Below are 14834 nucleotides of genomic sequence, written 5' to 3' on the forward strand. Positions count from 1 at the left end.
GACTACCAATACTGGGATCACCAGTTCGAATCCCCGTGTTACCTCCGGCTTGGTCGGGCGTCCCTGCCGACACAATTGGCCGTGTCTGCGGGTGGGTAGCCGGATGGGGGCATGTGTCCTGGTCGCTGCACTAGCGCCTCCTCTGGTCGGTGAAGGGGGAACTGGGGGGAATAGCGTGATCTTCCTACGTGCTACGTCCCCCTGGTGAAACTCCTGTCAGGTAAAAAGCGGCTGGCGACTCCACACATGTCGGAGGAGGCATGTGGTAGTCTGCAGCCCTCCCCGGATCGGCAGTGGGGGTGGAGCAGAGATCGGGACGGCTCGGAAGAGGGGGTAACAAAAAGTCTATATTTCTATCAATTTTGTAGTAGTGTTTAGTCTGGACACTTTAATTAATTATGCACGCTTTGTTTTTAAAAAAATTTTTTTTTCAAAGTATGATTATTGATATGTATAGAAGGGAGGGTTTTTTTCCCCAAAAAACCCCCAAATGAGCCAATTTTAGCTTCCAACCTCTCCTGCTCAATGTTTAACGTGTTTTTGTTTGTTTTTAATGTTTACTGACTTTTTTTATATGTGCAAATAAACTAAAGTAAACTAAACGAAGTGACACAAACATCATGATCCGATCACGGCGGAGAGCCAATCGCAGGGCCTCAGACACTTTCCGCTTTACTCATTCGGTCTATTTGCACACCTGTAACTGTATTCTGTAGTAACTGCCCCTTTATCGGGATAAAGCTTCTGGATACTCTGCGGATATTTAACTTTTTAAAATCTGATTGCATTTTATTCTGGTTGTATTGCCGTTGTTCCATTTCGCTTTGGTTGCACAGTTTTGGAGTTTGCCAAAAAAATAAATAACGTCACTGCTTATTTTACTGTTAGATGACGTCTGTGTAAAAACCTTTGAGTCGTGACTTTTCCCTATCATTTACTTCAAAGTTACAGACGAGGCGTTCTACCTATAAATGTAGTGAGATGGGTTGGACTTGAGTCACATCCGTAGCTCTTTATTAAGAGTAATAACTCAGATTTGACTGTTATACGTGGCAAAAAGCCTCATAAAGTTTTACAAAGCATGCTAAGACCTGTACTATGTATTGAAATTATAGTATGTACTACAGTATGTTCAGACAGCTGTTTGATGACTGCTTTTGGTTGGGAGGCGAGGCATTACATTTACAGTCTTCTCTCCAATTTCAGCTGTTTTCCGCACATTTATGTGGTGTATGTCTTTTGCAGGAGACCCCATGCTGTATATAAGCTGCGTACTGTATATAGTGTTGTGCAGTGCAACGAAAGCTCGAAATCATTACTCCAACAAAACTGAATATACCCCGACCGAATGGTCCATAAGTAAACCCCCGATCCAAGAAGAGGGAAGAGGGTGGGGTTTTTATGGATCCCCAACCAGTAAGAGGTGCCTTAAACAAGCAACATCATAATGTACTAAGTTATATGGATCAGGATGGGGGTCCCCACATTACATCTCGTCAGAGGGCCCAGATTTCTTAGCGGCATCCCTGCCTATTGTACATCCTAACTTACCTGTACTTAGTTAAACAGTGTGTAAAAAAAAAAACCCTGCATGCAACATGACATTATTCAGGAAAAAAAATATACAATTTTTAATGCATTCAACCATAAATCCTGTTCATGTATTTTTTTTCTTATGTAATGCTCATTTTATTGTCTTACTGTTGAGTTTTGTTCTGTTGTAGACCAGAGGGTGACTGGCAAGACAGACATCCATCCATCCATTATCTGAACCGCTTATCCTGCTCTCAGGGTCACAGGGATGCTGGAGCCTATCCCAGCAGTCATTGGGTGGCAGGTGGAGAGACACCCTGGACAGGCCGCCAGGTAATCACAGGGCCGACACACACACATACACACACACATTCATACCTAGGGACAATTAAGTACGGCCGATTCACCTGACCTACATGTCTTTGGACTGCGGGAGGAAACCGGAGCCCCTGGAGGAAACCCACACAGACACAGGGAGAACATACAAACTCCACACAGAGGACAACCCAGGATGACCCACCAAGGTTGGACTAACCCGGGGCTTGAACCCAGGACCTTCTTGCCCCACAGCAAGAAGGTCCTCGGTTCGAGCCCCGGGGTAGTCCAACCCCTAAAAATGTCTAGTTTTTCCAAAACCTGGCTTAACGCTATTCTCAGATACTAATCAAGTCAAATTTTATTTGTATAACCCTAAGTCACAATTTAGCCCCAGAAGACTTTACAGTCACATTACATTCTGCGCAATGTACGACATCTCCTATTCTTAGATCCTCAGTTCAGATGACGAAAAACTCCAAAAACAACAAGGAAAATAAATGGGAGAACCCTCGGGAAGAGCATCACAGGAGGGATCCCTCTTCCAGGACAGAGGCATGAAATAAATGCCGGGTGGGCAGAGTAGATCAGCAGTATTCTCCCCTCTCTTCCCTGTTCTATTATATTTATTTTTATTTGATTTGATTTAAACAGTAAATATGGTGAAACTTGTACTAATAGGAGCCAGGGACCAGGTTGGAGGTCAGGGCAAAGGACGGAAAGTTCCGGGCGGATCAGAGGTTTGCGGACATCTGGGGTACAAATTACAGAAACAAGGATGTTAACACTAAATCTCTTTGAAATCGGGCCTAGTCCCCTAAGGCATAAGGTCATGGGAAACATACCTTACTTAGAATGAGGTGAACTCTTCGTGCATCCTTCCAGAGGCAAAATATTCACACAAAGTTTTGTCAGGATGTGAGGGGGCCATCTTCAGATGAACGTAAAAACTCGTGAGTTGACTGACCACTACATCACAGATCGGTCATAGTTTTACCTTGCAGAACCACTTAAACACAGGGTTTGTTTTTTTAGCTTATTGCTCCAGTTATGAGACGTTCAGATTGCACCCTGATACTCCGTATTGGAAGGATTTTGCAAATATGGGGGGACTTGTTCGACCACAGTGTAGCTTAGACCTTAGCAGTCTCTTGAACTCAGACCAGAAGGCCACATCTCTCAGCTCATTACTCACAGGGAAGAGATGGGTTTACGAGGAACTGTGCTTTATTCCCGCTTACCTGATCCATCCTCAGAGAATAAAGCTTTTCATTGGCTTCCTCCAGCTGAGGAGAAGATCACATTGGTTAAATATAACCACTGAATAATATCTGAATCCAAAACAATTACCCTAAAAAAATTTTTTTTTCAAGTATATCAAGAGTCATCTTTATGCATGCTCAATAATCCACATAAGGAAATCACAGGAAGTTGAGGCAGTTCATCTGGACACAACGTGTACTGAGAGAAACGTTTCATCACTCATCTAAGTGACCTCTGCAGTCTATACTGACTGCAGGTATCCCCAACCTTATAAGCAATACAGTAGTACAACGACTGAAACCAACAGTCATATCGGGCAGCGATATGATTCATATGCAGATTGCTGCGAGCATCAACTAGAGTTACAACAGCCATGTGTACTATTCACAGAGGACTGGGGAATAGATGCAATCACAGCATTGTAAAATGGTGACAGATGTACCCTCAGTCGTCAATAATAAGCACACATATTCAATTCAGGGCTGCACAAAAAATCAGTACAGCTCAGTATTGCAAATATTTTTTCGCGATACTCTATCGATTTCCCAGTCCCTCGTATTGATACATTAAACATACTGGTGTTTTGAAGGGATTTTAGTTCGGTGTATTCAGTGACACAATAAAAATACTTAACATGAACTTTATTCTATGATGTTATGGCACCTAATTGCAGTTGAGTGCACTGTGTTCTGTGAAACAACAAGAATACTTAATATGGACACTTTATGTTGATATGGTGTTATGGCATCTACAGTTCAGTTCGCTGTGTTCGGTGACAGTGTGCACCCTGCGATGCAAATACCATTCTAATAAAGTGGAGTGGAAATGTCGAATTAAATAGTCTTGACTCAATTTTTCCACTGAGTTATCGAAATATAATGTGATGTAAATATTAAACTACGCAGGTGGTACACAGCAAGCTATATTTTTACATTTTCAGTAAATTATGTTGAGTATTGCAATGTATCGCAATATGAGTCGCATCGCAATGTATCGTGATACAGTCGTACCATGACCGATATATCGTGATACGTATCTTATTGCGGGGTCCCCGCCCTAATGAAATTGATACTGTAGCGAATTCGGGGGACAACGCAACCGCAGGAGCTGTCGCGGCCGGGACGCGAACCCGTATCGCCCGCACCGCAGGAGGCATCGCTAACCGCTCGACTAAAGGGTCAGATCCGCGAGCCAGCGGCCAGCGTGTCTTCCTATCCATGCACGTTACAGTACTGTATCTGTCAGCGCTTATGGGGGGTGGCATTGGACACGAATCCGCATTCATATATGTCACATGGGTGTTATAATGTTCTTGCACAGATGCAATCAATGGATAAAAACCTCGGTCCCGAATAAACTTGGCACCTGTGCATACAATACGACTTTCATCGTTATCCTCATCACTTTTTTTTTTTTGTAATCTCATTCATGTTCTGCATTAAAAAGAAACATACGTGTCCATTCCATGCCGGATCTGGCTTTAAAGTGATACTGATGACATGTATGATAGTACATGGCCCTTCTCAGTCTTATCTGTCAGATCTTTTAAAGCCTTGTGTATTGCCCCAAACCCTCCAACCACGAGGCAAAGGACACCTCTTTGTTGCCATAGCCAAAAAGCATTCAAGTTACAGAACATTTTAACTGTGCCCCTTTGGAATAGCTGTCCGAGAGACTTTGTGTGTATGATCCTGATCACTAGAAACCTGTTTATTCTCATTATTGTTTAACTGGGGGTTACCACTGAGTTGGCCGTCTTTTTAGGGGGGGTGATGGACTGTAATACCTCTGTAGGATGGGCTCAGTCTTAATGCAGTGTTGGTGTCTCGATAAACTTGACTTCAGTTGACTTGACATTTTAAACCGCTAAGTTCCCCACTAAGCCCCACAGACCAGTCCATACTGTAGCGAATTCGGGGGGCAGTCTGGGAGACCGTCGCCATGGCCGGGACGCGAACCTGTGTCTCCCGCTCCGCAAGCGACAACGTTAACCAGTCGACTAAAGGATCCGACCCGGCCATGGCGACGGTCTCCCAGACTGCCCCCCGAATTCGCTACAATGGTGTCAGAAGTGGGATGGAGCGACCGTAAGGCCATCGGAAGCGTAGGCGCCCTGAGGCGTGAAGGAGCTGATATGCTTAAGCGCGGGGACGCGCTTCCCGAAGGAGGGGGGGGTAGTGTAACGTGCATGGATAAGTAGACACGTTGGTCCTTGACTAACGGGTCGGACCCTTTAGTCGACTGGTTAACGTTGTCGCTTGCGGTGCAGGAGATACGGGTTCGCGTCCCGGCTGTGGCGACGGTATCTCGGACTGCTCCCCGAATTCGCTACATTAATGTAGCGGCCGGGACGCGAACCCGCATCGCCCGCACCGCAGGAGGCATCGCTGACCGCTAGACTAAAGGGTCCGACTCGCGAGCCAGCGGCCAGCGTGTCTACTTATCCATGCACGTTACACTACATTGGTCTGCGTACATCAGGCGTAGTAGCGCCAAGTTTTGACCGTGGCGTGCGTGTGGTAACAAGGGACGGGAAGAAGACGGGTCATTCCACGGGAAGAAGACGGAACATTCCACGGAAAGAAGACGGGTCATTCCACGGGAAGAAGACGGAACATTCCACGGGAAGAAGACGGAACATTCCACGGAAAGAAGACGGGTCATTCCACGGAAAGAAGACGGATCATTCCACGGAAAGAAGACGGGTCATTCCACGGAAAGAAGACGGGTCATTCCACGGAAAGAAGACGGATCATTCCACGGAAAGCAGACGGGTCATTCCACGGAAGCAATAGCTGATGTGCACAGCTGTGAGCGGTCCCTGAGGACGCGCTGCTTTGACAGCTCGCAGATTCCTACATGTTGCTGCAGTTCCCAAGCAGGAAATTTCCCCCATCTTTTTCCCCCCGTGCCATATTTCTGACCTAATTGTCAAATGCGCAACAAAAACAAACGGACGGACTTGTATTTATCCTTCAGCAGGTAACATGCGTAATGATGAAATATCTGGGTGGAAGGCAAATTGAACACGACAAAAAAAGTCATTAATATTAAAGTGACATGTCTTCCATTGCTGAAGTAATGAAGGGCGGTATGAAGAACAGGAAAATACGTTTACAGGGAAAATGAGAGAGTGGGCGATAGAGAAAGAGAGAAAACAGTGGGGGGGGGGGATAAGAGAAATTAATTGCCGGAACCATGTTTCCGTTTTTGCGTAATCACCTTGATGTAAGTGATGTGAATTGTTCTTGTGGCGCTGGTAATGGTTTAAGGGAAGTATTGGTTAGAATTAATGTTTCTCAAAAACCTGCAAACTTCTTTCAAGCGGCCCACATGAATAGAAAACCTGGCTGGGGGGAGGAGGACCTGAAACCTGCCGGCGGCATACAGACGATGGGCAGTCCGGCAGAAACCCACAACATCATTTGCCGGTTTCTCATTGTTAGCAGTACGGAGCTGCACCTTCACAAAAAATGCCACGTTTCGGGGCGCCCGGGCAGCAATCAATTATTCCGTTTCCTACCAACATGGGGGTCGCCGGTTCGAATCCCCGTGTTGCCTCCGGCTTGGTCGGGCGTCCCTACAGACACAACTGGCCGTGGCTGCGGGTGGGAAGCCGGATGTGGGTATGTGTCCTGGTCACTGCACTAGCGCCTCCTCTGGGGGGGGGGCGCGCAGTTTACCCTGACGCAGCACACCTGGCAGCTGCTTTAATGTCCACACAGTCAGCGTTATTAAGGACAATGTAGCCTGTGTGAACATGATTGACAACCACGAGAATTGTCCAATCACATGAGATCAAAACACATTAAAACAATACCAATTCGCTGCCAATACAAGTGGCAGTGTCTGGGCCGCACAGAACTGCGCCCCATGGAAAACCTGAGGAAACCAATCAGACAGCAGCCTCAGGTCACCTGCTCGCCACAAGTTTGAGGGCTTACATAAGGTATCGCTTGGCTGATGACCCCCCACCCAGGAAGTATATGTATTCAGACAGAAATCAACCAAATTCCATTTGCAACCAATATTTCATGGCTGCTGACAGACTGAAAAACACTTTTATCACATAATTATTTGCATTACACAACTAAATTATATCTAACATGTTTACGTAGATTTTCATCTCTTGATGTTTGAAGGGGGTGGCGCCCCGGCGCCCTGTACTGGCCGACCACCACTGATTGTCAGCATTGCGACAAGCCTGAAATTTTGCTGCACTTGCTGTTTGTTCCCTTATTAAACCACACAGCTGTTCAACAGTTGTAAATATATCATCTTATCATGGCCATGTGTGGTTGCCTGCATGTTTTTCATTCACTCTCATTCAACTTGGATAAAGAAAATGAAGAACACATGCACCAGAAGTATCTTTTATGGAATCATACTTTTTTACTTATTGTTTTTTTTTTTTTGCTGTTTCAACAATGTTTCAAGCTGCCAACAAGTTAACTCTTTGTTTGTTTGTTTGTTTGTTTGTTTGTTTGTTTGTTTGTTGTAGACATTTGGCTGTCACATATGAAACAACCAAAGTTGGGAATTAAAGTGAGAGCACCAGGTATGAGGCGTAATGATACATGTGCATTTTGTTGCTCTTTGTATAAGCAACAGAGAAACAGTTCCTCTGCTGCCAGCTACTTAAGTCTATATATAGTTAGGTCAGTTGGTAGATGTACTATTGGCCATTTTTTAAGAGGTCACACCACGAAAGATCCAAAGAGCAGACCCAATTTTAGAAAATGGAGCAAAATTATGAAAAGAGAACAGTGACCTCATGATGTGATGATTTACATGTTAATTTGTGTCTACTAACTTTCTATCCCTGTGCATTTCTCTTATTGCTATACTGCTGAAAATAGGTCATGATAGTCAACGATACATCATATACACCATAGTACTGGCTTACCACCCCCGATTTCAAACCTAAAACTCAAATTGCAAGGATATAAAAACGTAAAATATTGCCCAGAGAAGGACATGAAATGAACTTGAACCTTTGCTGTATTTCTCAGTCTCCGCATTTTGTCTCCACCGTCATGCTTCAGTGTTTTTTGTTTCTCATTTGGCGCCCTCTGCAGATTTCAGTGCAGGGAACATAATTCACAGTTTTCAAAGATTGGATGCCTGTGCTTCTTCTGATACTTATTCACCTCTGTGGTGGCAGTAGTTACTTCCAGTTGATAGCAACAGAAGATATTAATCTGCAGGGAAGACTGAGCCAGTTTTAACAAATGTGCTGTGTAGCCATAGGACATTTCTATGGGCTATGACTCTGACACTGATCATGTGAATTGCTTCTGTATTGGAAAAAATGCCAAATGTAAATATTATCTCTCCACACATTAGCTGACACTTCGGAAGCAATGCTTGATCCACTTATGTACTGTAGCAGTATAAAAGGGTCATACAAACAAATGTTAAGCAGGAGAACTAGTTTTAAAGTGTGAGTTTATGGATTATCAACTTATTCCATCTCTCCAAAAGACCAGGCAATGCCAAAGCCCTTGCTCAGGGTGCGCTCTGTTCTCTGGCTCGGGCACAGCAGAACTGATGCAATATCATTTTTCAGTGGCATTATTTATTGGATTATGTTTTCAGTTTCAAAACACATTTCTCTAGTTTTCAGATCATATGTGGTACATATGCAATCCAGTTTTTATAGTTGTATTTGAATATATTTTAGACTGTGGCTCTGGTGCTAACGAGTTAGTTAAAAGAGAAGAACACTTCAGAGAAGGCTGAAGGTGTTTCAGTGTGATGTGCTCTCACTGCTACTGTATGGCATCATGCTGGTGTAGCAGTCACTCATAATGAAACCTGACGAAGTTAGATTTTTTTCTTGTCCATGTCGGAAGCTTGTTAAAAATTTCAATTAATCAAGTTAGAAAAAAAATACGAGCCAAATGATCTATCTATCTATCTATCTATCTATCTATCTATCTATCTATCTATCTATCTATCTATCTATCTATCTATCTATCTATCTATCTATCTATCTATCTATCTATCTATCTATCTATCTATCTATCTATCTATCTATCTATCTATCTATCTATCTATCTATCTATCTATCTATCTATCTATCTATCTATCTATCCAGCTATATGTATAGATGATCTATATGACTATCTATCTGTAGAGCCATCTATGTATATCTTCATCTATTGACACAGCTACAGTTGTCTATCTATCGAGCTTTGCAGCCAACTATCTATTACTAACATTAAATGTATGGTCAAAGTACTGTAAATACACTTTTATCCCATAATGGGTGAGCAATGCTGGGTCATGGAATTATCCAAATTGGTCTTTCAAGCAGATAAGTCAGTGAAGATGGGGTGGTGTTGCTGCACCCTATGTGGGGTGCACCATGTTTGTAGTCCTCACAGAACTCATGAGTGACCACAATGCATAAAAAGATAAGCTTGAACTTTATTCTATTTTATAACGCATACCTTTTCAGTCTACGATGAAAGACTAGCAAAACTCATTGCGGAAGAATTTATGGCCAACGATCAAGAGATCCCTTAGTGTATTTTATATTTTGCCAATAAAATGCCGCCTTAAACATTAAGCTATAAAGTCACTATCAAGTCGGCATTTTATTCTTGCTTTTGCAATATGGTTTATAGATCAAAAAGACTTCTGGTCAGCTCGACTTAATAAACAGCCTTCGAGCTTTGTTTTTATGATGAGATGATGGCTATCACTCATGAATCGCAACCAGCTGTTCCCAAGCAGTTTTATCTTGCTCGTATGGGTTTCATAGACCTCGAGGTCTCCCATAGAGCTCCGCAGGTCAAAGACAAATGAACTGTTACACTAGCCAACATATGTCTGTATAGCAGAGCAGGTTTCTTTAAATGGAGTAGTATCGTGAAAAGAGAAGGCCCATACTCATCATTGCAGATACAAGTGGAGAGACTTACTGGATGCTCAGTATTCAGGAACAGGACGCAGTGACCATTTCACTTGTCTCAACCATAGGGTGCCCAACCAATCCTGCTCCCCCACTGTTTTGTTTTTTTTTGGGGGGGGGTGCATTGCTCCCCTAAAACCTTTTAACTACCCCTTTTAACCAAAATGGCAGTCATTTTAATTTTAAAACATTTTTTTTTCTTTTATCTCTTTCTACGTACTAACGTGACATGTTGCGGCTATCTCTCACACCATCTTTATGCATGCTCAATAATCCAGGTAAGAAAATCAAAGTTTAATCAGTTCATCTGGACACAACGTTTATTGACAGATACATTTCATCACTCATCTACACGACCTCTTCAGTCTCAACTGACTGCAGGTGTCCCCACCCTTATAAACAATACAGTGGTATAGCGACAGAAACCAACAATCAGTTTCATATGTAAGTTGCCGTGACCATTAATTAGAGTTACAATGGCCATGTGATTGAGATTCAGATAACTTTATTTATCCCAGAAGGGCAATTCAGTTTTTACAATCTACCCAGACCATACACAAACTCACAGACAAGTGGCAATCAACATTTTGTCAGAGGCAACAGACAGATCAGTACATGGGCAAGAGAGGCACACTGTCACCCTCATGTGGCCCTGCATGCAGACTCACACGAGGACCAGGCGAAGGGCAAACATTCATATATGTTAAAAGAATAGAATAATAAATAATAAATCTAAGTTGCATTGCACGTTATACTCCCCCACTACAGTCAGTGAACGTACAGGCCCACAAGCCATGCGCAAAAACAAACAAGGTATAAACCAACTATTGTGGTTTAAAAATATATAAAGCATTTATTTAAAATTACTAATCTCAGCATTTAATGTGAACTATTCACAGAGGATTTGAGAATAGTTGCAATCACATGGCCGTTCCCTCTTCACATAGATGGCGTCTTTGACTCCCCGTTCAAACCAGTGTCCCTCCCTATCGTGGATGTGCACACCCTCATCCTTGAAAGAGTGGCCACTGGCCTGTAGATGGGTGTAGACTTCGGAGTCCTGGCCTGACGTGTTAGCTCTCCTGTGTTGTACCATCCTCTTGGCCAGCATGTTTAGTTTCCCACATTGCTCTGTTTGTGCCCGGGGACTGATCCTTGGGGTGGACCAGTTTTTGGCACAGAACCAGATGAACTGATTCAACTTTCTTAGACATCTCGCGCATTGTTTCTTCAAATTGGTGAAACAGCGCTCCTCTGGTTTGCAACGTGTGGTAATTGTTAGTCAATATGTGGATGAAAGAGTGTGTTGCCTTCCCAAGGTAGCCCCAGATGGGCTCATCCCTCAACAGAAAGGGTGAGTTATGATAAGTTGAGTTATGATAAGCCAGACAAACTTGGCTTCCCTGTAAAAAAAAATAAAAAGTGCAGCTATCAATCAGATGTGTCTTTTGTCATGCTTCTGGAAAATGTGAATGGTCAACAGTAAATAACTGCAGGGAAGCTAGTCGCACTCTGGATTCACACCAGTCACATCATTCAAATGAAACAATCAGAAGGAGTCAGCTCGTTTTCCATTCATCCATCCATTATCCAAATTGCTTATCCTGCACTCAGGGTCGCGGGGATGCTGGAGTCTATCCCAGCAGTCATCGGACGGCAGGCAGGGAGACACCCTGGACAGGCCGCCAGGCCATCACACAGGGCCGACACACACACACACATTCATACCTAGGGACAATTTAGTTTTCCAGTGGGGCTAAAAAAGAGAACTATGAAGATGACTTTCCTCTTCAAATCTCTCTCTCTCTCTCTCTCTCTCTCTCTCTCTCTCTCTCTCTCTCTCTCTCTCTCTCTCTCTCTCTCTCTCTCTCTCTCTCTCTCTCTCTCTCTCTCTCTCTCTCTCTCTCTCCTTCTCTTTTTCAGTGGTAAAATGGCCTGCCGTGGCTGTGTATAGTTGTTGATGTGGTCATTCTATTTACATACGTTCACTTGTTATGCCTTTTTTGCCCGGATTTAGCTATTTGTATCACATTATAGTCAAGCATATTGAACTTGTTTTGCCGTTGCCTACAAACTGTGGACGAGGCCCTCCGTGGCTTTGAATAATGTACTAAAATATTTGTCTTGATGCATGCTCAATAATCCAGGTGAGGAAATCAGAGAAAGTTGAATCAGTTCATCTCTCAATAAACGTGTCCAGATGAACTGATTCAACTTTCTGTGTAATAAACATTTCACTGGACTTTCCTATATTTCGCATTTGTTCGAATGCAACTAGCCAGCTAGGCAAATGTTTGCAATTTATAGTTGTTTTGAGCCAATGTGAAAGGCAATTTTGATATGAAAGGCATTGGCTCGCATTGGAAAATCCTAAATTAGCATTGTGGAAGAAATTGTTTCAACATTGTTAGATTTGCACAACCATTTAACACAATAATGGCAAAACAATCTGACAAAGCCAAAAAGTTAACCCTGACTGCTCCCTTCAGTCCGCGTCCAAAAAGACGCAAACAAAAAGTGCTCCCCCATGGCCCAGCTAAATTAGTTAATTAAGTGCCCATGGTACCAACCACTAGTTGGTGGTGCTGTAACTGGCCACATGGAAACAAGATCAATATAAGCGAAGGAATTGTCAATATGGTTGATGTGTCATACCATATGAATGAAAGCTCTCTGTTCATCTGTTCAGTTGCCAGCAGAGTACGTAAGATCCACTGAGCACTTATTCATAACTCCACATCAGTTCTTACAGAAGCCAGGTCATTACACTCCCTCGTTGGCTCTTTTTGGATCCAACGACACCTAAGTAGCATGAGTCTCACCTCCTTCTTTTTAAGAGAACGATTAATCTTGCTGTAATTCTTAACTCTTGAATCAGCCAGGGTCTGTTTGAATAAAATACATCTGTATCTTTATCAGTGTGAGAGAATGTTTCTTGCTTTTGAGTCTGTCAGTTTTCTAATCTCCATAAATGATGATGTGAGGGGAACCAAGAAGACGCCCATGAATTACAGTGACTTATCTCACCGCACGGTGGCAGCACTGTTCTTTTTTTTTCAATAACTATAATCTCGATTATGTTTATTTTATTTGTTTTAACATAGATTTACAAATCGAAAGGAGCGGGGAACAATCCCTATGTTCTTGGTCATTATTTTAGCATACCTCAGTGATTCGTGACTCTTAATATAGTTACGTCATGTCCATATAATGTGTCCAGAAAAATAGGACTCGAACACTAAATACTACCAACATGCTGGAATAAATGTATGATTTATGTGACTCGGCACATGGAGAAGTTTTTTCGATGTGTGTGTGTGTGTGTGTGTGTGTGTGTGTGTGTGTGTGTGTGTGTGTGTGTGTGTGTGTGTCTTTGAGGCTCACTCATATCGTGTGTCTAAGGCCCAAGCAGTCATTTGAGTAGGCCCACATAAACCGTGCTGCAGCTTGATGATAGTCTTGGATTTTGTGATGGGTCCTCCTCCTCCATCCAAAAAGATATACTGCATTACTCAGTGATGTATGACGCGATTTATGATTTTGTCTTTTCCACGGATAGAGATGTAAACATTTTTTGGCCTGACTAGATCGTGTCTCAGGCTTGCGCTGTTCAACACTATTCCCTCCCCCATTCTTTCTTCTCTCTCTACTTTTTTTCTTAATCTGAATATCTAATTAGCCAAAATATATTACTTTAATGCATTGCCTACATGTATGCTGTCGACCACATGCTCCCCAGATTTGCAATCAAGAATCTACAAAACTACGCCAGCCTACACAGGTTTGCAAGTTGATGCTGTTGTTGGTCTAAGCGACGTGGGCGTGTGAGAGGCAATAAATCGGTCCGACGCGTTCTGGGTTTTCATCAGGACTTTAGTCTGGCCCGAACACAACTCAGTCAGACCATCACACCACTTTTTCCACCCCCCCTCAGCACTCCCTCTCCCCCCCGCCTCCTTTTTTCTTATTCTACCCATTCGCCACTCAACCAAACCCCCCGCGGTCTGAACAGCACCGCCAAGCGGCGGACACTAAAATATCAACCAAACACTGCAGCCATACTGACAAGATGACGGGCGATAATTAAATAACAACACAGTACAGCCATGTTTAAACTTACGGTTACACAACTTTTGCCCATACAACACAACTTCATTCTCACATTAGTGCTTGGGAGGCTTAAGTGAACTGGATCATGGTTTGATGTTCAAACAGCCCTATGTATTCAAATACTGTAGTCCAGAGATGTGATATTTCTGTATCAGATCCTTAAAAAAAAGTCAAAGCACACAAACAGGTGCGCTCAAAAGACACGCCATCAATCATGTTTTCCCACATTTGGAAAGCATGTGTGCATCCCACAATGAGCTAATTACGACAATGGGAGGCTAATTGTTGTGGACTGTCCACAAATTACTGTGGATTACGACGAACATTCCTGCCGTGACACGTTCTCTTGGATTTACTTGTTGAAATGATTAGATTTAAGGTGTTTAGTTTCATGTTTAAATCCGCAATTGCTGAAATTGCTTAACGTTTATGGACCTCGGTTTCACTCGCAACAGCCGGTTTTGAACTTTCGGTCACAATCATCTATTGAGTTTGTTGGCCTCTAGCGCCGCCGCAGGTTCGTCCAAATATAGGATCGTTCTAGTGGACAATTTACATGCACGAGCTTTGAGCTAGCTCGTGTTAGTTCACATAACTCTTCTCAATGAAAATTAATCCCCTGTAATGATTTACTCTTTGTATAAGAATTGATTTTGATAAAAAAAAAATTCTAGAGCCGCCAAATGACGGCTTG

The sequence above is a fragment of the Lampris incognitus genome, chromosome 7 (genome assembly GCF_029633865.1).
Source record: "Lampris incognitus isolate fLamInc1 chromosome 7, fLamInc1.hap2, whole genome shotgun sequence".
Lineage (NCBI taxonomy): Eukaryota > Metazoa > Chordata > Actinopteri > Lampriformes > Lampridae > Lampris > Lampris incognitus.